The 25,067-nt window shown below is 45.0% G+C and overlaps 1 protein-coding gene across 24 annotated transcripts in view; it reads right to left on the bottom strand.

The window, feature by feature from the left end:
- Positions 1–25,067, bottom strand: part of NCAM1 (neural cell adhesion molecule 1) — a 316,585-nt gene that overhangs the window by 75,434 nt on the left and 216,084 nt on the right. The gene's annotated exons all lie outside the window — the stretch shown is intronic.

Below are 25,067 nucleotides of genomic sequence, written 5' to 3'. Positions count from 1 at the left end.
GCCTGCACTCCAGAATCAAGCTCAGGGGTCTCCTGCCAGTTCCCCAGGCTGTCCGGACACAATCACTAGGAGGGCTCACACTGATTTTGAAGTGGGGATGGTACGGGTAAAAGCTCACCTTCTCTCACGACTACAGGACCAACACGCCTCTTTCCGTAACAGGAGCCAACATCACATATCACCACCCCAATTAGTCAGACACCCTTTGGAAATTCTGTAGCCCATGCCCTGCGGAATTCCCTGGGTCCCTTGGCTACTTTCCCTGAATTTTTATTTGAACATCCATATGCTCTGTCATTCCACTGCACCGATAAGACAAAATACACTGCGCCAGATCTCACAGATCCCTGTGTTCATCTGCTCCTCGTTTATCTGCTGGGAGCAGATAACCATTCCTCACGAAAATAGAGTTTCGAGGTGGAAAAATGCTTTATTCCTTTGAATTCAACTTCTTTCTGCCTCTCCTCCTCTGAAGTAAACCCCAAATCTAAAGGCAAACAGGTATTTGGTTCAGTGCATGGGGCTTCTTCAGGCCCATAGGAGGGACAGGCTTCAACAAAACAGGCTGGGGAATGGAGATTCAATGAGCCCTTCCTTCCAACAGCCATTTTCTATTCACAGTAGAATGGAGGTAATGCTCGTTGCCATGGTGACCGGCTCGCAGGCAGAGCTGCTGCAGGTCTTGGTCTATGCTTATTTGATGGAGAGACTACAGTTGTCCTCAGCCGACTGCAGGGATTAGAGGGCCTGCTTGGGGCTGGGAAGGGGGTGCGGGCTTCCTAACCATGCCAGCAACAGACAAGGCAGGTCATGGAGAAAGCCAGCAGAGGCTTCAGAGAGAAAGAGGTGATATGGTGGAGACAGGGATGGAAAAGGGAAGGAGGAGGGCATAAGGGGGAGAAATGGGGCCCTGGGCAGAGGCAGAGGGAAGATGCTGACACTGTCCTCTGTGAAAATCAGAGAGGAAAACCCAGACTTCCAAAAACTGGTTTGGAAGAAATAGAGTAATCTAGGGCAGCTAGTTTCTCCCCTGCTCAGACCACCACTGCCGGCTCCCTGAGGCTCAGGACTGAATTCTTGCCTGAGAGCGATAAAAGGTCTTCCCCTGCCTCTCCCGAATGTGGTCGCAGCACACAGAGCTGTGCTGGAATACTATGCCGCGGGGGGGGGGGGTCACTGCCCACAGGTGCAAGTGTGATTAGCTGTGGCTGCTTTCTCCTATCATTCTCCTCGGGATGGAGTTCAGGTGCCACTTGATTCTACACTGTGAGAGCCCAAAGGGGTCTCAGACATCACCAAGTCCTGCCTCATTTTCCAGATGAGGAAAAGGTGAAGTGACTTCCTTATGGTCACTTCTAGTTAGGGCTAGCATGGCCCCAAAGCCCAGGCCTCCTGGCTCCGGGTAGATGTTCTTTCCAAGATGCAATGCTGCCCCTGCACAGAGGGCAAAACGTTTCCATTCACTAGAGCACACCATCTGGGAACCCCAAGTAACAACCCTTGGATTCACTATCCCTTAACAGAACACAGAGAGCCCATGAATTGATAAGGGCCCATCGTTATCTTGGGGAGCATGGAGCCTTACAAAGAGAGCTGCAGGCCAGTGCTATCCATGCTAAGGCCAGCCAGGACCTTCCCTGTCACTTCCTGTGGCTCTCATTCTCTGGGAACAACAGGCTTATGAAGCCCAGAAGCTGTGTCTATGCCACGGTCACCTAAGTCCTGATCTTTTCTGGAGTTCACTGGGGCATTCCTTAAAGAATGAGAAGCTGAGTCCCCCCGAGAAAGTTTGCTGGACCATATGCTTAGTATTAGCAGCCAGCTTCAACATATGGATCCTGTTACCCTCGTTCAGCCCTTACTGCTTTGAGAAGGATATTCTTATCCCAAGTGAAAAAACAGCCTTCATTTGTTCAGCTCTTTTCAAACAGAACACAACTCTCAAGGGGCAGGAGAACACGGCAAGGCTGAGGAGTTTTCATATCCAAATGCGGCCAGGATCTATCTCTGGGCCACGGAGAGAAAAGGGAAACAAGGCTTTCAAAGGAATTCCCTGCTTAACAGGATCCCACGCACACATTTATCATCACAGAAGTTTTTAAAGGAAGAGATATCCATTTAGACGCCTGGCCTTTTGCACAGATGGAAAAGCTAGTGATTCCTCCCTCAAAACACCAGAGACAAAGCTGGCCCAGAGGAACCCCAGGTTCTCTGGAAATCAATGCTTGGATGTTTTCCACTGCAGCACAATGGCTGATTATTCTTCCCCAAACATGAAGTGTTGAAATACTAGGTTTAATGATAATAAGTGGAAATCCTGCTTTGATCTCAAAACTCCTTCCCTCCATTGCTTGCTGCCCGGTCCTTTCCTACTCTGTTACTATTTTCATTGTTCCCAATAAAAATTCCTACCTCAACTTTCACCATTTTTTCAGTTGCATATGTAAGTGGAATTTTGTCACTGGGCATAACTCCTACCTTAAAAGGCACTTATGTAAACATTTCTCACAGACGAAGTATCCCATCTCTTGCTTTCCATAAACACTCCTTGCGTAAATACTGCATCATCTTAGCTGGATTCAAAGACACGTGCTTATGAACCTAGGTGTTGGGCTGGGCAGGACCCAGGGGCAGGGATGAGAGGCGCTTCCAACAGTGCTTCCCACGCCTCCAAGAAGCACTCATCCCCCAAGGCCTCTTTTGTAGACAGTTCACACTTTCCAATATACAAACACACTTCATTATTTCATCAAACAGTTCTGAGTGATAAAAGGCCAGTATTATTGTCTCCACTGTATGAACATGGAAATTGGGGCTCAGAGAAACAAAATAACTTGCTCAGGGTCCCTTAGCTAATGAACACTAAAACTAAGAATAAAAATCATCTACTTCTAAGGCTTGAGCTCTTCCCCTAAACCCCTCAACTACTATAACCTTCTATCCATCTCCAAATAGGTTTATTATAACCTATTAGTTACCATTTATACTCTTTCCAAATCATGGGCTAGAAAGAAGAGTCTTTGTACAAAGATCTAATATCAACCGGGTGCAGTGGCTCACGCCTGTAATCCTAGCACTTTGGGAGGCCGAGGCAGGTGGACCACAAGGTCAGGAGATTGAAACCATCCTGGCTAACGTGGTGAAGACCCGTCTTTACTAAAAATACAAAAAATTAGCTGGATGTGGTGGCACACACCTGTAGTCCCAGCTACTTGAGAGGCTGAGGCAGGAGAATCGCTTGAACCCAGGAGGCAGAGGTTGCAGTGAACGGAGATCATGCCACTGCACTCCAGCCTGGGCGACAGAGCAAGACTCCATCTCAAAAAAAAAAAAAAAAAAAAAAAAATCTAATATCAAGTTGCTGTCATCATTTCTCTCCTGGTTAACTATAACTGGCCTCTTTGCTCATAGATAACCACAGCATTATAGCCTCTATTTTACATATGGGTAAGGGACGCTCAGAGCCGTAAGTGATGATAATAATAGGGTCAAGATTCAAGCCTGGGTTGGAGTTCCAAGTCCAGCCATTTCTACCACACTATTCTATCTCTTGTTCACAGACAGAAAAAAAGGTTCCGTCTTTTGAGAACCGAACAATCTCCCTCTCCCAACCTCGGTTGAGTAAAATAGCCCCATGGGAGACTGATATATTTTGAAATGTGTTTTCTGTTTAAACGTCTTTTTTTTTTTCTTTGTTTAATTGATGCTATGTTCTGAAAGGAATGCCAACTCTTTTAGCAAATGGTTTCAGGTATAGATAGATGTTTTGTAACTCCCAACTCCCTAGCAGAAGTGGCTATAAAGTCTTAGCTGCTGAAGAAAAGTGAATTAAAATTTCAGTTCCTAAAAGATGCTCAGGTGCTTATCAGAAGAGGTGGGCAAAGCAAAAGAGAATAATTTGTTCTGATTTCAAAAGAGAGTTCACTTGAATCAGCAACTTCTTGCAGTAGTTTTATTTTATCGGTTTTCTTTTCAGATTCCAATGGGCTTGAGGAGGGAGGAGCTGACAGCAGACAGGGAACCAAGGTCTCTCCCATTGCTAATTCAAAATACTTTCTTGTCAGGATGTTATAAAGACTCTGGAGGCTGAGGAAGACATTATAGATGTTCAGGGCCCAGGGCCAATGTAGACACACCCAAGCAAGATGCTCTGATCACCAATTTAAAGGATGGGTGAAACACAGAGGATAAATCTCATCAGCGACTAGGATGAGATAAATAGATTATAGAAAACTCCCTTAATAATGACTATGGACTTTTGAAAAAGGCATTAAATTACAGCTATATGTTTGTCTTGTTGGCTATCATTCTAGAAATGAGCCTTAAGTATTGCTAAACAGAATCACTGTAATGGAGAATTGTTTTTGTATTTTTCAAAGTATAACTGAATGCTAAGGTCTCTTTCATTTGGCTATACCTGTGGGAAATCCAGATGCTCGGACCAGGAGCATAAGAATGGAAGCAGTGCCAGTTGCCTGGGATGGTGAGATAGTTTGGCTCTGTGTCCCCACCCAAATCTCATCACGAATTGTAATTCCCATAATCCCCACATGTCAAGGTCGGGACCTGGTGGGAGGTGATTGAATCATGGGGGCGGTTTCCCCCATGCTGTTCTCATGACAGTGAGTGAGTTCTCAGAGATCTGGTGGTTTTATAAGGGGCTCTTCCTGCTTTGCTCATTCACCCTTCTCTTTCCTGCTGCCATGTGAAGAAGGTCTGTGCCGCTTTCCCTTCCACCATGATTGTAAGTTTCCCAAGGCTTCCCCAGCCACGTAGAACTGTGAGTCAATTAAACCTCTTCCCTTTATAAATTACCCAGTCTCAGGCATTTCTTTACAGCATTGTAATAACAGACTAATACAGATGGCTTGCTCTTGTTATCAGCAAACTACTGGAGGGAAAATAAAGGGTCTCTTCACCACTAAACCTACAAACTCAGTGAAAGTGAAGTGGAAACGAATGTGGTCACACTGCAGAGTGGTTAAGGCCAAGGACACCAGCCCAGACTACCTGAGTTTGAATCTCAGCTCTGCCACCTATTAGCTTTGTAATCTTGGTCAAGTTATTTAACCTCTTAGTGTCTCATCTGTAAAACAGGGAAAAACAGAACCATCCTCATGGGGCTTTGAATAGATGAAACGAACCGACATATGTAAAGCAGACAATAAGCATTTAATACCTGTTGTGTATTATTATTCTTAATTAACCTCTAGTAACAACCCTTCCCAAAGAAATTATTTCGGTTACTATTTCTGAGGGGAGCAATGTTTTCCCTTTATGGTTTAAGATAAAGCAACCTTCCAGAATAATCTAGTTTGTGGTCAGGCGGCCCAGTTCTACTCTCTACATTAAAATAAAGCATTTTATTTGCTGGTCAGAACATTACAGATATAAAAGACTAAATTTAACCACAGCCAAAAAATCATAACATGGGGGACTCCAGACAAGTAATTTCACCTTGGTCTCAGTTTTCTTGTCTGTAAAAACCGAATGAATGCGATTGTATTGTCACAAGAATTAAATAGGCGGGAGATGTTTGTGATTAAGAACTCAGGATCTGGAGTCAGGGAGATCTGGGTCCAAATTCCAGCTCTGACAGTTAGTAAACTAAGTGAGTTCTCAGATGAATCTCAGAGCCTGTATTCCTCATCTGTAAGTGAATATATTGATCCTACTCATCTCAAAGGGATATTGACATTATTTAGAAAGGTAAAGTACATAAAGTACCAAACACAAGGTCAAGCTGTGTGTGTGTTTTTAAATGACAGTACATATGACAGTACTTTGAACTTATACACACACACACACCCCCCCTGCAAACAAACAAAATTCCCATTGACACATGTAATGAGAATGAGATAGCAGGGGCTTCTTATATACTATTGAATTCAGCCTGTCTAAAAATTTACTAAGGGGTGGCCAGGTGCGGTGGCTCACACCTGTAATTCCAGCACTTTGGGAGGCAGAGGCGGGTGGATCACAAGGTCAGGAGATCGAGACCATCCTGGCTAACACAGTGAAACCCCGTCTCTACCAAAAAAAAAAAAAAAAATACAAAAAAATTAGCTGAGCATGGCGGCGGGCGCCTGTTGTCCCAGTTACTCAGGAGGCTGAGGCAGGAGAATGGCGTGAACCCGGGAGGCAGAACTTGCAGTGAGCCAAGATCGCGCCACTGCTCTCCAGCTGGGGCCACAAAGCGAGACTCTGTCTCAAAAAAAAAAAAAAAATCTACTAAGGGGTGTGTGTATGTGTGTGTGTGTGTGAGCGTGTGGTATGTATTTACATTTTTGTGTATGTGTGGATACATCCATTGAGAGCCCATAAAAATATGTGTGTGTATTAATAGAATAATGGAACTTGTCAGGTTGATATTGTTGCAAGAAATAGCTGGACATAAGTAAATGTATCTCATTTTGGCAGAGAGAAGAACCCATACATTATTAGGGATGACAGAGCAGTCTTATCTATACTTGACATGTGAGTCCTACAATTCCAGCTTAAGCTACTGTTGATAGTAACTGGGTGGAAGAAGAAAATGAGGTAGACTGTTTAACTTTCAAATATTAATCCAAAAGCTAGATGCCATTTTAAAGAGACTATAAAATATGTGTTTGTACAGATTTTGGCTTCTGTTTCAGTATAATGGCCTCATAATGGCAGACCATACATTAATTGCCACTGGAAGTATCCTCATGGCTTAAAGCTGGCTCACAACAGCAACTGAAATCACCTAGAAGTCATACTTACTACTTGCCAGTCCTTCCGTCAGCGTAGTTGGGGTCCTCTTACATAAATCCCAAGAATTCTATCTAATTCCTATTTAAACCTAAACATCTAGAAGTGATCTAGCTAGAGTTCCAAATCAACTGAGATAAGTTTATAATGAAGCCGTTGGGAAATGCTGTCTAAAGTCCCCACAGGCCCCTGGGCTCCTGGGTTTCCCCTGAGGTGTAAAGCAGCCTAGAGAATGAAGGAAACCCCTCTTGAAAGCTGCAGTCTTTTCTGGCCAGGAACATTAGTACATAGCAGAGGCGTGAAAGCAGAATTTGAGACAAAAGGCGGAGGGAAAGATGACTCTTGGTAGGTTCATTTTTTTATGCCACAGGATAAAGAGAATGGAGCTTCCTGGTATAAAGATGAGCCATACAGACAACTTTCAGATAATATATAGACATCTCTAAACCAAATGCACTTGAAGGAGACACTTGGGCTCTTTACACTCATATAGCAAGCAGGTTTCCAAAATCTATCATTTTTAATAAAGCTACCTGGACTGGGTATTGAGTCATACACAAAAACCATGCAGCAAGCAGTCCTGGTAAAAATTCTCCTTAACCCCTGCCCCCAAATCCTATGACTCTTCCAAACAGAGTGAAGGGGGAAAGGATGGAGAAGGTGAATATGGCTTTAGAATTCTTCAGCATTCTGTCTAATATTACATCATAATTGATACTCTAATATTACAGTAAGGAAGAAAAGATATTGAATATCACTGCACAACTGAGCCCCGGATGATTATCCAATATTTTATTACCATAAATACTCTATCCTACACAACTCTATAACCAAACAGAAACCAACTAGCCAGAAGCAGGAGGCTCTATTTCTTAGCATAATAAATTATATGAGCTGCTGGGAATCAGGCATAATTGGGGACTGGCTCTGTTCCACGGGGCCTGGCTTCAAATCAGAACACAGAGCCAAGCCAGATAACAGCTTCAGTTCTCTTGGCCTCCTGAGTTCCCTGGGTCAAATTAGCATTTCATTAGGTCCGATTTAGTTTTATAGAAAGAAGTGAGTGGTTTCAAACCATGGTTGCTGTCCCTACAAACCACCTAGCTGCTGGAAAACGTGACTAATTTCACGTCACAGCATCCTGTGCTTCTGGTTATAGGGCAAGAAAATCTACACATTGGTTGATCTCCTCAGAAGTAATAGAATTAATGTGGTTCCCAGGCTCTCATTCCCACCACCAATTCCCAGCCCCCAAAAGGCACCCAGTTCTTTTTTCTTTTTCTTTCTTTCTTTCTCTCTCTCTCCCTTTCCTTCCTTCCTTCCTTTCTTCTTCTTTTTTTTTTTTTTTAGATGGAGTTTCGCTCTTGTTGCCCAAGCTGGAGTGCAATGGCGTGATCTTGGCTCACTGCAACCTCTGCCTCCCAGGTTCAAGCGATTCTCCCACCTTATCCTCCCAAGTAGCTGAGATTACAGGCCCACACCACCAGTTAGCATGCCCTACTAATTTCTGTATTATTTGTAGAGATGGGGTTTCACCATGTTGACCAGGCTGGTCTCGAACTCCTGATCTTAGGTGATCCAACCACCTCGGCCTCTCAAAGTGCTGGGATTACTGGCTTGAGCCACCGCACCTGGAGCCCGCTGGAGCATCTTAATGGGCACTCAGAAGAAATGACTCAAAGGGAGCATAAGCAAGAGCAGGAGACAGACATGTCCTAGACCAAAGCCGAGGATCAAGCACATAGCCAGGAGAGACTCCCGCCTGACTTGATGATACACGCCTGCTTGTTTGTTTTCTAGTTTTAACAGAGTCTCATAGAAGAAGAGAATGCTCTCCAGATGTTATTGCTTCCTACCAAAGCAGCAAAAAAATCAGAAGTATCTCCATAGAGCTCCAAAAGGGCCAGATTCCAGGCCAGGAGTGAAATCCTTTTCAAGTGGACATTAGCCCAGTCTTATATAGAACACAACAGGTGAAGGCAGGAATGTCCCGCAGCCTCATGCACTGAGGAGCAGACAGCCAAGGGTGTGGGGGTCTGCCAAGAAGGGGTGAAACTGGCCTAATGATAAGCACAACTTTTCCATCTTCTACTATGTTGGAGTCATGGCCAGGATTGCAGAGCCATTTACTAACAAAGGAGGTTAGAGCTGGAAAGGACCTGATGCTTATCTCTAACCCGTTCATTTTATAGGTAGGAAAATACCAGGAGCAGAAATCTGGGATGTCTGCAGCAAAGTCTGAAAGCCACGGGGTTGGCCGTTGTGCTGACACTTGATCCAGGGCTTTCTATTGCTTCTGTGTCTCATTTTCTTTTTGTGTCCTCAGTAGTTATTTCTTCAACTGTTTCCTCTTTGCCTGCTCTGTCCCAGTCTCACCTCCATCCCAATAGAGCCATTCTCTCATTAAATGGAGAGAATAGCTCTATTAAGTACAGCTAAATAAGCTGGACAAACGGTGTGTGCTCTGCTAGTCCCGTGGCAAGCTGATTAATCCGTCCAGTGCCTCCCACCAACCCCAGGGGCACTTTTTAACAGAAGCTCAGGTTTCTTGCTCCCTTTTCAGGCCACCTTTCCTGTTCTTTCCCTTGTCTAAGCAGACCCTTATTGTGGGCCAGCACTTTGCATGAAACTGAATGACTAATATGTAGAGCAAGGATGCAAATTGATGTTTGGAACCCAGCTAAGCTTCTCCAGATAAACAAAGCACAATCCATCAATCTGCCCTGATAAGACAGACCTTCTTAGCAAATGGCTGTACACTATCTGATTGCTTCCAGGAGGCTCCAGACAATGTTTTCTTCGGTCTGCTCTCCTGAAACCTTGACAAAATGACTCGTCGATGTTCTTTTCTTCCAGCTATAAAAAGGTACTGATACAAGGCGAAGCATTTCCCTCTCTCTCAACTGCTTTTGCCAACATGGCAAGAAGTTGGAATTATATCTTTCAATATTTGTCCAGCTGTTGTTTGCAGATGTTGTATTCTTTACATTCAGAAAATAGAAATTCAGAGAATGCTAGCATGCAACTTCATCCTGAGAATTTTAGATCCTGCCCGTGCCTTTCAATAATGTCCTTATGTGTTCATTGCTTTAAGCACATCTGGGCTATTGAAGATACAAAGGCTTACAATGTCTCCAACAACCAGTGCAAAGAATTGTTAAATTTGGTTTATATCAAGTGGAAAATTCCACATTCATATATATATATATACACATACACACGTATATGTATATATACATATATATACACAAATGTGTGTATATCTACGTATGTATATGTGTATCTATCTATCTATCTATCTATCTGTCTATCTCTATCTTCTGTGCCACTGTACCAAGCACTTCATTTAATCCACACAACAATCCTATAAGATCGGTACTGTTATTATCCTATTTGACAAACAAAGAAACCGAGGACTGGAGAGGTTAAGTAACCAGCCCAAGGCCACAAGGCTGGTGAGCGGTAAAGCCAAGATGTGAACCCAGGGAGATCCAGCTCCACAGCCCTTGCTCTTAAGTATGTATTTCTATAAAGTCAATCTCAAAATTAACTCTGACGAAAAAGAAGTTGATTTTCTACTGGGTGAACTGGCAGGCAGGCACATAAGAAAAGAAAAACACCATCTCCTAGGAGCTATATGATTCAGGCCCAGGGATATACTGAGTCTAAACAGGGAATGGAAACAGGTTGCTGGAATCCCTGAGCCCACCTGGCTACACTCTTCTCCCTGCCGTAGACCTTCCTTCCTCTCTGAACTGAATTCCCTCCAACCCTGCTCCTCACCACCAGTGGGTCCAGCCTCGATGTCCACCTGCAGCCCTTCCCTTCTGTCTCTACAGCTCAGTTCTCAGCATTGGTGGTGGATGCCAACAGGGATGGGGTTGGGGGCTGCTAGTTGGATTTTTATTTTCCCATCTATGGATTACTACTGATCCCCCAATTTGGGTTCTGGATAAGCCATACCTTCCCTTATTAAAACGTTGATAATAAAATTATCCTTTAATGATCCATAAATTGTGACTGGTTCTGCCCCTACTCCCTGCAGTGTGCATTTGAAACAGATCATTCATACAGCCACTCAACTTGTGCTGTCTCCAAGTAGCCATTCTCCTTAAGGGGTCATCTGTAGAGTGTCCATGTTAAAGGGATTCCTGTTGGAGGTCACACTCTTCTACTGGATGGAGAGTCCATTCCCCACCCCCACAACCACTGTCACACCAGATCAGATGGTGCCTGACCTGCTAGATAATACATAAACTAAGTTATACAAAATTTTGAAGGAGGTAAAGCAGAAGAAAATCCAGCCATTTGAATAATAACTTGCCAAACAGAATAGTCTGGGACATCATTGTTTCGCTTTCTTGAGTTAGGGAACAAATGAGAAGCTGTCCCTGGAACCCACAGCTTTTCACCACTAATCAGGGTAGGAAATGCCACATCATCATGACCATGGCTTATCAGGAACTCAGAACCCGGAGTAGCCCAACCTAGGGCTGGGTGTGGAGAGGGGAGAGGAGAAGGGGCAGCAGCAGATGGTGGCTGTGGGGTGGTGCTGGCACATCCAAAATACATTCTTCTTCTGTGAGTCTACAGTATTACATCTGGCAATATCATGATGCATCCATCCATAGAATTACCCATAGCATTACGTTCTCCTTCTCAGTTAGTTAATAGTCCTCGGGCTATGTGGATGGCCTCCTCCTATCTTCACACGCTGTAATTTCAGAGATCCAGAAAAGTCCCAAAATCCCTCCCCAACCCCCAGGCTGGTTACCGACATTCTGTCTTCATTCTTGGTACTTCTAACTTGTGATTTATATGTCTAAGAACAGCAAGGGCCTCTGGCTGCTCTCAAGGTTGCTATCCATTTTTTCTGACTTATAATAAATCAAAGATTTAGGTGGAGTCAGTTGGGAGGGCTGGGGAAATGGTTCACTGGTAGGAGTAGGGAGGTTGGGGGAACATGACCAAACACACAAACTTGGTCACCGGGACCTCCCCCATGTGCTAATTATGCTCCCATCTTCCTGCCCAGAATAATGTTACATCTGAAAAGAACTGCTAATAAGTCATACAAATTGAATATGGAATGAGATCCTTTTATCCAGCATAGTTTTTTTTTTTTTTGCTTGTTTGTTTGGGTTTTGTTTTTATGGTAGCATTTTTATTTTTTATTTAAGCAATCAGTACTAAGTTCTTTCACGATTTTCTTAGACTTTCCTCCTCCCTCAATCCAAACCCAACTGTCCTTGACAAACTCACTTTGCCTCATCCAACAGGCGAGAGAGCCTTTGAATCCCAGTCTGTGAAATCAAAGACAGAAACATTAAAGACAGCCCCCCACCCCCAAGGCACAATGTCATAATGTGCTTTGATGTTCAAGGACTAAAATCGGAATGGAGTCCCAAGGAACCAATTCAAAGGTCAGGGACAAGTAACGAGGCTCACCCATGAGAAACAAACACAAACCAAGTTAATCAGATGGCAGCTGAGTCTCCTTCTAGGAAGAATTTCACAAAGGCTATGCTTCTTTTCTTTTCTTTTTTTTTTTGAGACAGAATCTCGCTCTGTCACCCAGGCCAGACTGCAGTGGCATGATCTCGGCTCACTGCAACCTCTGCCTCCTGGGTTCAAGTGATTCTCTGACCTCAGTCTCCTGAGTAGCTGGGACTACAGGCACACACCACCATGCCTGGCTAATTTTTGCATTTTTAGTACAGACGGGGTTTCACTATATTGGCCAGGCTGGTCTCAAATTCCTGACCTTGTGATCTGCCTGCCTCGGCCTCCCAAAGTGCTGGGATTACAGGTGTGAGCCACCGTGCCTGGCCGAGGCTATGCTTCTTAACTTCCCCGCCAAGGTGACAAATTCTAGTTATTTGTAACTTTAAAACCAAGTAACTAAGCTTTCTTATTCCTGGATCACTGATATTGCTGTCTAAATGAAAGGGAAAAGCCTACGGAGAGGACAAACTCTTTTCAGGGGAGGTCTGAGGAAAACTTCCTTCCATCTTCAGGAGAACAAACGCCTTTTCTGGAGGTGGAAGTTTACAGCGACCACAGTGATTCTGCCTGGCATCCCAGCACCAACTCTAAATAAGGGATGTGAGTGGGACAATGGGAAGAAACCACATACATACACACAGGGAGACACACACACACACACACTCACACACACCACCTTCCTTACCCTGTCTCCCTGGACAGTGAATTCCCCCCTGGTAATGTTAGTGACCAAAAGTCACTGGATTGTGAGTTATGTGCCTGTTTCCTAGATGATGAGAGGGGGTGATAAGACCCGAGTTTTCCCCCAAAACTGGTAGGTAAATTATAAGGCTGAAAAACTCAAAAAAACCCCAAAACAAACAAACAAAAAAATTGACCACCACATCATAGGCTTCTTACCCTCTGTGTCCTGTATTTTTTCCCTAAACCCTTGGGGCAAAGCTCTCAAAGGCCTGACAACTTTGAACTTTCAAAGTGGTGTCAAGTCACAGTGACCAGGCAAAACTGGGTTCCTTAAAAAGAACCCAGGTCACCATTCACTGAAATTTTCTTCTTTAAAAATAGAATCAACCTCAACAGTAGCTAAATATGGGGTGCAATAACTAGTTTCTATTCCAAATTGGATTGACAGCTCTAAAACTGAGAAGCCCTCAGACTAGTATCAATCTGAACAGATTTAAATTAGGAGTTCATGCAGGATGTTTTGAAATGTAATGCTGAGAGGTTCAAGTTTCAGTTCTCTTCTATTCCTATAAGAAACTTCCCCAAACAAACTCCATGCTGAATGGCTCTAATGCTTCAGACAGCCAAGGCTGTAATTTCTGCTGCTGTAGAAACAGTAACACATCTGTCTGCTCTTAGACAGATATGGAGTCCTGGGGGTGACTGAGGAGCCCCTTTGAGGTTCTCAGGGTCTCATCATAGAGGATGAGGTGTGGCTTTCAGGCTTTCATCCACAGACAATGGTGATAAAATGGGCTGCTGGTTTCACAAGGGCTGGGATCTCCCCAACATGCCCGTCTTTTGTCTAACGGCATCCCTAACTTAATTCCCCTTTGGCTCTCTCTCTCCTCATACCCTCAAATTCCCAGGGTGAGCTTTCTGAATATGTTACAGGACTGGCAGGTGGACAGAAGCCCTCCACACCCAACAGCAGCAACAGTAGCAACAAACTTTGGTCAAAAAGAAAAGGCACTGATCTATATGAATACATACTCCTGCTCATGCAATGTACCTTATTTTATAACAAGGCAAGCTGCCTTCATTTCTATAAAGTCATAGCTGTCAGCAACACTATTTGGCCTTTAAAGATGCCAGTATCTTATAGAAAGCTATTAAATGGTAACAACCTGACAACCAAGTCTGCTAAAGGGCCAGAGTTGCCAGAATAAATGGCCTGAGAAAAAAGAGCACACAATTCCAGCAGCGGTCCTCAAACTCCCTCTGGTACAACGAATCTGTCACTGAGTTTCTTTCTGCTCTCTGGAGGTATAAGTGACTACTGTCTACTCCTGTTTTTCAGTGTGGGGCCTACACATAGCTTCACGTTTCATGGAGCATTTCTCACTGAGTCCACTGAAGCAAGTCTGACACATTTTGAACAGCTTGTGCAGATCTTAATATCCACACACACACACACACGATGTACACAATATCACTCAAAACTCACTGGACTGTGAGTTATTTGCCTGTTTCCTAGGTGAGGAGAGGTGATGATAAACTCAAATTTTTCTCCAAAACTTCTAGGTAAGTTATAAGGCTAAAAAATCAAACAAACAAAAATAACCACCACATCAAAGACTTCTTACCCTCTGTGTCCTGTACCTTCCCTGAACCCTTGGGGAAAGGCCATCAAATGCCCAAAATGAATTCAAGTCTAGGGTTGCCCTTGTCTTGGACCAAGATCCTTTTGTAATGTCAGGAGGAAGATTGACCCAGAGACCAAAGCCTGAAGTCAAGAAGGTTGGGTCTAGTTTCCTTACAGAGCAAAATCTGCTGCAGTCAAACACGAATTTGGCTTATTTTTGCATCTTAGCAAAAAGCCTTGCTATTCAGCTCAGAGATGAGGCTTCTTACCTGGGGAACTCCCTTAGATACCAGTTGCAAGAGGTAAACCTGCAAAGGTGAGACTTAGTCAAGAAAGGGAGCTAAGAACTTCAGTTGAGAAGGAAAGTACCATCATGGCAACAAAAAGAGATGGAACTAACTGGAGGACACATTAGTGAGTGTCACTCATGGCCCCTAAGGAGCCTGAGCAAGAAGCCACCCTCTGTGCTAATTCTGTTGCTTCTCACAGCCTTTCAGAAACATCAGCTGGGACACTGGCTTCGCACCTCTGCTGTGTGTGAATATCCTGTTGCATGCTCTGAACTCAGAGGCTATTGCTAGGACATTCCATGAGACCCTGACCAGCTGCCAGAGGGCTGGGATACACTAGACTGAACAGAATAGAGGGCGACCCTGTGTAAGCTTCAAAATGTGACACTTCTGGATTCTTTCTCCCATGAAAAACCAACCCAGGCCCCCAGAGTGCCAATGCGGGGCCATCTCCTGATCTTAACTGTCAAAATCTGACCAAGGGTTCTCCAAGACCGTGGAATGAAGGTAAAGAGGTAGGAAGGTCAATTCTTCCTTTGTGTCCCTATAGCAATTAGCTTGTGCCTTAACCAAAGCTCTTACTGTATTATAATGTAATGAATTATCATCTGTCTAAATCAGCAGTCCCCAAGTTTTTGGCACCAGCGACAAGTTTCACAGAAGACAATTTTTCCATGGACCGGCAGAGGGTTGGGAGGTGGTTTTGGGATGAAACTGTTTCAGCTGTGATCATCAGGCATTAGATTCTCAGAAGTAGCATACAACCTAGAACCCTCGCATGCGCTCCTATGAGAATCTAATGCTGCCACGGAACTGACAGGAGGCAGAGCTCAGGCAGTAATGCTTACTGGCCCACTGCTCACCTCCCGCCGTGCAGGCTGGTTTCTAACAGGCCATGGCCTGGTACCAGTCTCCAGCCCAGGGCTGGGGACTCCTGGTCTAAATGACCGAACTTTGTAAGGACTGAGTGTTTGCATTCCCAATACCCAGCATAGTGCCTGGCCATGCCTTAAAAGATAGTGGCTGAAATAACCTGAAAATCATATTGTGACCGTTGTTTTCTGAGATTCACATCAGTCTAATGGTTCCCAAATGCAGCGGGGGCAGGCCCTGGACCAGGGTCAGGTTATCCGGTTAAGAATCACCTCTAGAACTTGTTAAAAATAGATTTCCTTGCTACAGCCTGAAAATCCTGAATCAGTACCTCTGGGGTAGGGCCACTGTGGTTCTTGTTTTAAAGAGCTCCTCAAGTGATTTTTATATACAGCCAGGTGAGGGGGTCACTGGCTTAGTCAATAACCTACCTGGGATAACTGATGAATTGCAAATACCATTAAACTCAGTTAAACTCTTCAAGCCCTTTCCTGGAATTGCCTATTTTTACAATCATTCTAATGTTGTTCTGCCTACTTGGCCATGTATTACATTAAGCAATGTGACATAGCTCTGCAGAAACTCCCATTTCGTGCATTTGTTTTCAAGTTTGTCCCTGTAACACTTTAGGAAGTACAATGCTACACTAAAACTGATTTTGATGGTTAATTTCATGCATCAATTTGCCTGAGCCATAAGGTGCCCAGATATTTGGTCAAACATTGTTCTGACTGTGAGGGTGTTTCTGAATGAGATTAACCTTGAAATTGGGTAGACTGAGTAAAGCAGACTGACTTTCCCAATGTGGGTGTGCCTCATCCAGTCAGTTGAAGGTCTCAATAAAATAAAAGACTGATTAATAAATAATTCTTTCTTTCTGCTTGGCTATCTTTGAGCTGGGACATTGGTTTTCTTCTGCCTTCAGACTTGGACTTGGACTGGATCTTACACCATCTGCTCTCTTGGTTCTTGGACTCAGATTGAAACTAGACCATAAGCTCTCTTGGGTCTTCAGCTTTCTAACTGCACAGCTCGGATATCTCAGCCTCCATAACTGTGTAAGCCAATTCCTGATAATAAACCTCTCTCTCTCTCTCTCTCTCTATATATATATATGCACACACACACATATATATAATGTATACATACACACACACTTATATGCATGTGTGTGTATGTATCTACTATTGGTTCTCTTTCTCTGGAGAACCCAGACTAGTACATCAATATACATGAAAACATCATATTTTTCTAAAAGTAGATACGACTTACAATCAAAATGGATATAATATAAAAGACAGGACGTTACTATGTCCGGAATTGGTGGGTTCTTGGTCTCACTGACTTCAAGAATGAAGCCGCAGACCCTCATAGTGAGTGTTACAGCTCTTAGGGTGGCGTGTCTGGAGTTTGTTCTTTCCTCCCGGTGGGGTTCGTGGTCTCGCTGGCTTCAGGAGTGAAGCTGGAGACCTTCGCAGTGAGGGCTACACCTCATAAAGGCAGTGTGGACCCAAAGAGTGAGATTTATTGCAAAGAGCAAAAGAACAAACCTTCCACAGTGTGGAAGGGGACCCCAGCGGGTTGCCACTGCTGGCTCCCGTAGCCTGCTTTTAGTCTCTTATCTGGCCCCACCCACATCCTGCTGATTGGTAGAGCCAAGTGGTCTGTTTTGACAGGGCGCTGATTGGTGCGTTTCCAATCCCTGAGCTAGACACAAAGGTTCTCCACATCCTCACCAGATTAGCTAGATACAGAGTGTGGACTGCTGCATTCACAAACCCTGAGCTAGACACAGGGTGCTGATTGGTGTGTTTACAAACCTTGAGCTAGATACAGAGTGCCGCTTGGTGTATTTACAATCCCCTAGCTAGACATAAAGGTTCTCCACGTCCCCACCAGACTCAGGAGCCCAGCTGGCTTCACCCAGTGGATCACTCCCTGGGGCTGCAGGCGGAGCTGCCTGCCAGTTCTTCGCCTTGTGCCCGCACTCCTCAGGCTTTGGGTGGTCGATGGTACTGGGCGCCGGGGAGCAGGGGGCGGCGCTCATAGGGGAGGCTCGGGCCGCACAGAAGCCCACGGAGGTGGGGGGAGGCTCAGGCATGGCGGGCTGCAGGTCCCGAGCCCTGCCCTGCGGGAAGGCATCTAAGGCCCGGCGAGAAATTGACCACAGCAGCTGCTGGCCCAAGTGCTAAGCCCCTCACTGCCAGGGGCCGGTGGGGCTGCCTGGCCGGCCGCTCCGAGTGCGGGGCCCGCCGAGCCCAGGCCCACCCGGAACTCGCGCTGGCCCGCAAGCACCGCGCGCAGCTCAGGTTCCCGCCCGAGCCTCTCCCTCCACACCTCCCCGCAAGCTGAGGGAGCCGGCTCCGGCCTTGGCCAGCCCAGAAAGGGGCTGCCACAGTGCAGCGGCGGGCTGAAGGGCTCCTCAAGTGCCGCCAAAGTGGGAGCCCAGGCAGAGGAGGCGCCGAGAGCTAGCGAAGGCTGTGAGGACTGCCAGCACGCTGTCACCTCTCATTACGACTGGACACCACTGCCGTTAGCACACAGTTTGACATCCTTGGTCCACCTAGCCCAGGATGACAACTCACACACTACAAGTGGAAGGTCTTCATAAGTGTCAGCTGATCAGTTGGGCAATCTTTGTATTGATTTGCTAAGCAGGTCGGCCTGACATATTCCCTGTGTGAGTCATGTCCAAAGCTCCCACAGATGAATGTGCTGGTCACTAGGTGGATATAGTGTGAGAAGCATTCTAGAAGCTCAGAGCGGATTCTTGTTAAGCGTAAGAAAAAGGTGTGGGTATGCAAGAGGCATCAGACACTGCCTTCCTAAAATGAGACTTTGGGGTTCTGAAATAAAAAGTCTTTAGAAATTCTGAGTTAGCTATAAATCATAAAACAAGATGAATTACTGCTATTGTATCTTCAAAATGGTAGTTAAAAGGTTAGCTGGCACTAAATGGCCGACTTTGAGCACAGAAAGCTTTCTGTTCCATGGTATAAGGAACTACCTGCCTCTTACCTTTATTCTGTTATATTGATGAATTTTAAACCTCTACAGGTGCATTAACTAGGACTCTCAATCCCCTGCTGAACCCGACAAAAGAAAAATTTCAATTGTTTCCCTCAGTTCCTAGCTGAATTCATCTTGCCTTCAAAGCTGTGGAGTCCCAAGGACAGATGCTCTTTTTATATGTAAAAGATTATTATTTATTCCTGGTATCTCTATGCTTGTTGATTGATTTTTTTCCCTCCTCTCTACAACATTTGCCTCGCTTTAAAGAAAAAGCCATTCAGTGATTTGTTAGCTCTTCCCTGAATTTGGGAATTCACAACCACTGCACAAGTGCAGATGCCCTTTCCATTGGAATGATAGATCTTTCTGAGCATTCAGCATGGACCTCTACAGCGTACATATACTCCCTAGACATTGCCTACATGTAGAAAATATAGAAGAAAATGTATAAGGACATTTTCCTATACAATCTTTTTGTTTCCCTATTTTAAACGATCAAGAGAAAGTCAAATGACACAAAAGTGTCATACCCCAGCTCACTCTCCTGAGGACGCTGACCCACAAGATTCAAAGCAGCCTCCTGGTCCCAAGGTGAGGAGGTCATTTGCTTTCCAAGTGGTTGGTATTCATGAACACGAAGAAGCCCCCGGACACACGCGTTCTAGCTGGTTAAATAATTTGCTGCTGAAAGTTTCTTGGTCTTCAAATTAGAAATTGATAACAATATTTACGAGATGCTTCAAGTAGTTAATTGGAGAAAAAGAGGGGATTAAAAAAATCATACTAAGAAGCCAGACTATAATTTACCTAGAGTGAGGTCAGGTCATTTCTGTAATTTCAAAGTGTCTTGTAGTTGGTTTTATACCCAGCAGGTTCCAATAAATGCTCTCCACTGCCTGACAGCAAACCCTCTTTCATTTGCGTGTATTTCCTAAGGTGAATATTGTTTCTTAAATTACTGGGTAAAAAATGCATCTTGAAATTGTTTTCAATGGCAATGCCTGGTCAATCCGGAGGAGCGAGACAGACAGGTCCCACAGAAAGAGGCCTGCTGTGCACACGTGGCAGGGCATCCGGATTCTGGTTTCTAACGTCCTCATGGGTTCTGTAGCACCGGTGCCCCAGCTGCAGAATTAGGATAAAAGAGGCAGAGGGTGGCAAAGTGGGAAAAGCAGTTGAAAAGGAACCAGAAAACCAGGGGTTTTGTTCTGGTCTTGCCCCTACAAACACCCACAAGATTTGAGGCAAGTTACCGTATCTTGCCAGGAAGGTCTCAGCTCGCTCATTTAGAAAGGAAGGGGTTGGACTAACTGATTTTTAACACTCATTTCACCTCTATAGTCATACAACTGGGCCCCAACTGACAATTTATCAGGGAATTGTCCAATTTTCTCATCTTTCTTCCAGGGCTGGCTCACCCCAGTCCTGCCAAGTGGGGCTCCAATCTGCGGCCCAGGCCCACCCAGTTCTGAGCCAGTCTTCACTGATGCTGGCAGCACATCAGAGGTCCCAAGCCACCTGGGCAAAGCGAGGGCTGCCACTGTAAGCCTGAGGTCCTGGAATATCTGGGAGGTACTGACCTCTTGCAGCCCCACTCCCCAGTGGGAGGCTCTGCTCCCTCGACTCTCCACTGCTGGCTGAAGTTCTAGTCCAAACCAGAATCCACCCAGAACACAGCGCCACCCCTAACTCTGGGGGGATTCTGCTGCCACTCTGAGCTCCTGCTGCTGCTGCTCTGGAGGAACCAGCTACTCCCAGCTTTTCTTCTTTGGTGAAACAGAGATGGCAGCACTGTCTGCATCATAGAGTGGCAGTGAAGAGTAAGCAAAATGACACAGGGAGTGCCTAGTACGTGGGAGGCACTCTGCAAAGGGGAATCATTATAACCATAATACAAGGCACAAAAAGGCACTTCTATTCAGCTGTTAATTACATCGCTTTGAGGGCCCAGAAGAGAAGCATCCGGGCCAGGTTGACAGAGGACAGTGAAGGAAGGAACAGATCCACTCTCCACACCTCCTGCTTGACCGGCAGGAAGAACTCTACAAGCTGGGCCTGGTGTGCTTTTGTAATGCATTCCCAGTCGTCTCTGGACATATTGCCATCTGGTAGGAGAGTGAGCTTGGAGAAATAGAGAATGAGACAGACTATTCTTCTAACAAGGCTTTTACTTCCCTTGGGGTACAGTCAAAAAGCTTGATGTTTCTTCAAGTGTTAAGCAATCCCTATGGACTGACGGGAAGAGATATGAACACCTCTGAGGACAGTAATTTGTGTTTTACCAAATAACATCATTCCAACCAGGGCTATAATAAAACCAAGGAGCTAGAGAAAAAAATCACTGTCTTGATTTGTCTTTTTCTTCTTCCCTTTGGGTATATGCAGCAGTAAGCTACTTAGACATGTGTATTCCGAATGTACCCCTGGGGCTAATTTCAAAAAATACTTTTTGAAGCTAAAGTGGCTAAGTGGTCTCATTCAAAGAATTTTTAAACTCTGGAGGCTTGTATGTCAAAAACAGAGTGGGGTCCCTCAATCTAATCCTGAGTGGCTATCTGTCAATCAAAGAGATGGGACCAGGACCCCTGGTTGCTTCTGAGGTCCAGTCCTGTTTCGGAAGAGGGGAGAGAAGACCAACTGGATTACAACCACATAGTAACCACCCCCTCTTTTTTTTCTTCAATATTTATTTTAAGTTCCAGGGTACTCATGCAGGACGTGCAGGTTTGTTGCACAGGTAAACATGTGCCACGGTGGTTTGCTGCACAGATCAATCCATCACCTAGGTATTAAGCCCAGCATCCATTAGCTATTCTTCCCGATGCTCTCTGTCCCCCAATCCTCCACCCCGACAAGCCCCAGTGTGTGTTGTTCTGCACCCCGTGTGTCCATGTGTTCTCACTGTTCAGCTCCCACTTATAAGTGAGAACATGCAGTGTTTGGTAAACCCCTTTCTTAAGAAAAGTCTAGCCATCATTTGTTAGCCTACTGACACTCAAAGCAGGTATTTAGACCTCAGAACCTGCACCTGCCAAGGCCAAACAGCCTGCATCCTAGCAAATAAAGCTCAGGATGCCAAGCTGACTTGGGCAGCTGGAGAGTGGGCAGCTTGGAACCACAGGGCTGGCAGGGCCTGAGAGGCTGCCCAGGGCTCTCCCACACCACAGCTGCAGACCAGATCTCACAGCCCTCTTAAAATCAGTAGCAAATTACTCTAAGTGGATTCTCCCAGCCTAGGCTGTAGGAACTCATCTTTACAGTTTAGTGAAACTGAGAACATGATAAAGAAGCCCTAGCAGTAGAGTCAGCATTGCTATTTCAGATCAGGGATATTTTTATTCTTGCTTGATACTGTACCAAAAACTGCAATATGAATGAGGTCCTCATCCCAGACGCAAGACTCCCATCAACACCCAAGCGTTTAACTGTGGGCCACATGCTTTACAAACATCATCTCTGGGACACAGCATGGTCTCTGCATACTCACTGACTGAGTGGTTGAACCTCACATCCACCCACCCCTTATACAGATGAAGAGCCGGAGGCTTAGAGAGGTTAAGTAAATTGCTCAATATTACACAGCTAGCAGCCGGGGAGCTGGATTTATTCTGCTCCAAAGTCCATTTCCTTTCTCTTGTACTATGCCATCCCCAATAATGCAGTGAGGCCTCAGAGGAGAGATTTCTTCTACTTTTTCTACTCTAAGTACAAGTCCTTGCTGTTTTTTCTTCAGACTAGAGTGGAAGAAAAACTTAGTGCTACAGGAAGACGGCCTCCTGCACATCACACAGAGATCCGGGGTTTCCCTTATGTGTGCTCTGCCCAGGGATAGGGGCTCCTACATCAGGCTTTATGAAGGATCATTCCAGAGAATGCCTTATAATTCTTTTAGTATCAAGTGTCATGCTAAGAAAAACTTCACATTATAGTTTTTACCTCTAAAAGTTTGTTTTCATCCTGCAGCTAATGCTTCCCAAGAAGGAATCTTGGAGATACCTATAAGCCCAATCAAATGTACTTTTTCCTGCCTTTCAATACCCCTGTAGCACTAAACTCACTCTTTATTGGGGTAGTCCATATCCAATAAGCAGGATAAGACTATAAGCCTCTTCCAGACAGGGGCTATATCTCACTGTTCTCTGCATCCTCTGAGTGCTCAGTCATACCTGTGCTCAGCAGCTGTTCAATGCCTATGAGATGAAGTGAGAAGCCAGGAGAATGCTCAGCACAGAGCCTGCCACTCAGTGGTCCACAAATCGCAGAAGTGAGAAAAGAAGGAGCAGCAGCTGCAGCGGTGTTGGCAGATGTTGCTGCTGTTCCTGGGTTGCCCAGGAATCTGGGGTCTTGTTCTGTGTGCCCATCTTAGGAAAGTCATATAACCCCAGGGTCCCCAGTTTCTACATTAACAAAATCATAGAGATTGAGTGTGAGCATTCCTTGACTCTGGAATATTAATGAGTTGAATCCTTCCCCATCCACTGTCTCTTACTAACCAAGCCTCTTAAAGATACTGTCACAAAAGCCAAGTGTCTCCATATTTTAAGACATGCGTTCTAAAAGCAAAAGAAATCTTGGCATTTCATGCTAACGAGGTTTCAGACATCCTCTTATCTCTAGCAATTTCCATGTGTTTGCTGGAAATGCTTTCCAAAATCTTTTGGTGATTGTCTATACTTTATCCTGCCTTCGGGGGATGAGAGAGAAGAAATGACCCAAGCGTTGATAGAAAAGGCACACAAAGACAGTCTGGCAGTGTTCACTTATTAAGCAGAGCAGACAGAGCAAGAGATGGCTAAATCACATACCTGCCTCTCCCTCACCACTGTGCTGCCACACAATAGGCCTCTGGAAGCAGCCAGCTTGTCAGCATAATTCCCTGCACAGTGGGTGAGCTGAGGCAAAGATAATTTTCCAGGCTGTTTGGCTATCAACAGACACCAAATTGCTTAGCTGAGCAGACATGATTTCCTTCAACTTGTTGCAAAATTCTTAAACAAACCCTGAAAATGGAAATGTGCTCGCATTTTGCTCCATAGCAAAAGGAGAGCAAATTCTTTACTTAGGAATCAACAAGTTGGGGGTACACACATAATCATACACTCTCACGGAAAACAAGGCTAGGCTTCAAAATCATTAAAATGTATAATTAAAAAGTATATGACCGTTTCTTCATCTCTCTCTCCTGCCCAGTGGCATGCTGGTAAATATTTATCAAAAGGCTCTTGGTGGTGGGGGAGTCCTGATTTGTAGCATTCACCCATGTCTGTGGTGTAAATCCTCCCACCATGAAATTTCAAGCTACCAACATGGTATTACCAAATGCAGAGCTGGGAAGAGATGCGTATGGTTGATTCTCACAAACCAGTGGAGCAGCTCTGGCATAATACTGTCCTGCCTGACATTCAAGTCCTAGTCCTGGGCTCTGAAATAAAAGTGGGTCACCAAGAGCCTGCTTCTTCCAGCCTGGTGTTAGCAGCAGGTGAGTGAGCTGATGCAAATGAGACTAAAGCACCTAGACTCTTCAAAGGTTGGCCTTCGAACGCTGTAATCTGCCATGTGTTATCACTCCACGAACTCTAGTCCCAGGTTCTTCACTCTTCAGAAACCCAGCAAACATTTTCTGTCCTGACATCAACCAGGGAGCTTATGTGCCATTTACTCAGGGAGAAATTCATCTTCTTTCTTTTTGCACTGAGCTTTTCCTCCTGACCCCAGCGAGCAGGCTTGCTTTGGTTACCCTGCATCTGCCAGAAACCAGGCTGTTTGTCAGAAACTTGCAAAAAAGCAGAGCATTCAACAGTTTGCTAATTGGCCTCCCGGATGAAGGAGCTTCGTCAGAGTCCCACGGATATGAGGCGAGACCAGCCTGGATGCACTGTCACACTTCCAGACGGTTGGCATGTGCCACCACGTTTCATCAATCTGCTAATGAAATACACATTGGAGCTCCAAATCATCTCTCAGGGCAGAAAGGTAGACCTTGTGCAGGGAGATGAGACCCTGCAGCCTTTTTTAAGTCAACACATTAATGCATCAGGGATGTGGTGTAACGTGAGAGTGTCCCTGTTCTAAGTTATTTTACTCTTCTCCGATGTCTTTCTCTCCCATTTGGCCCCCATTTTTCTGTCTCCCTGCCTCTCTTCTGCTCTCAGGTTCACTTTTTGTCTCTCCTTCTTCATTTTTCTCTTCTAAAATGGAGGCACCCGGAGAATGGGGCAAAGAAGAAAGTAGGAAATTTGTACTGTTGGGACCGTATTTGCATTTATTTCATCTGTATGGTCTATCTCATGTTCGTTTCTTGGATGTTAAATCCCACACAGTCTTTAAGGAAGTTTTTTTTAGAG

Source organism: Pongo pygmaeus, chromosome 9, assembly GCF_028885625.2.
Source record: "Pongo pygmaeus isolate AG05252 chromosome 9, NHGRI_mPonPyg2-v2.0_pri, whole genome shotgun sequence".
Classification (NCBI taxonomy): domain Eukaryota; kingdom Metazoa; phylum Chordata; class Mammalia; order Primates; family Hominidae; genus Pongo; species Pongo pygmaeus.
Note: the sequence above shows the minus strand (reverse complement) of the source record. Positions and strands in the feature narration are given on the sequence as shown.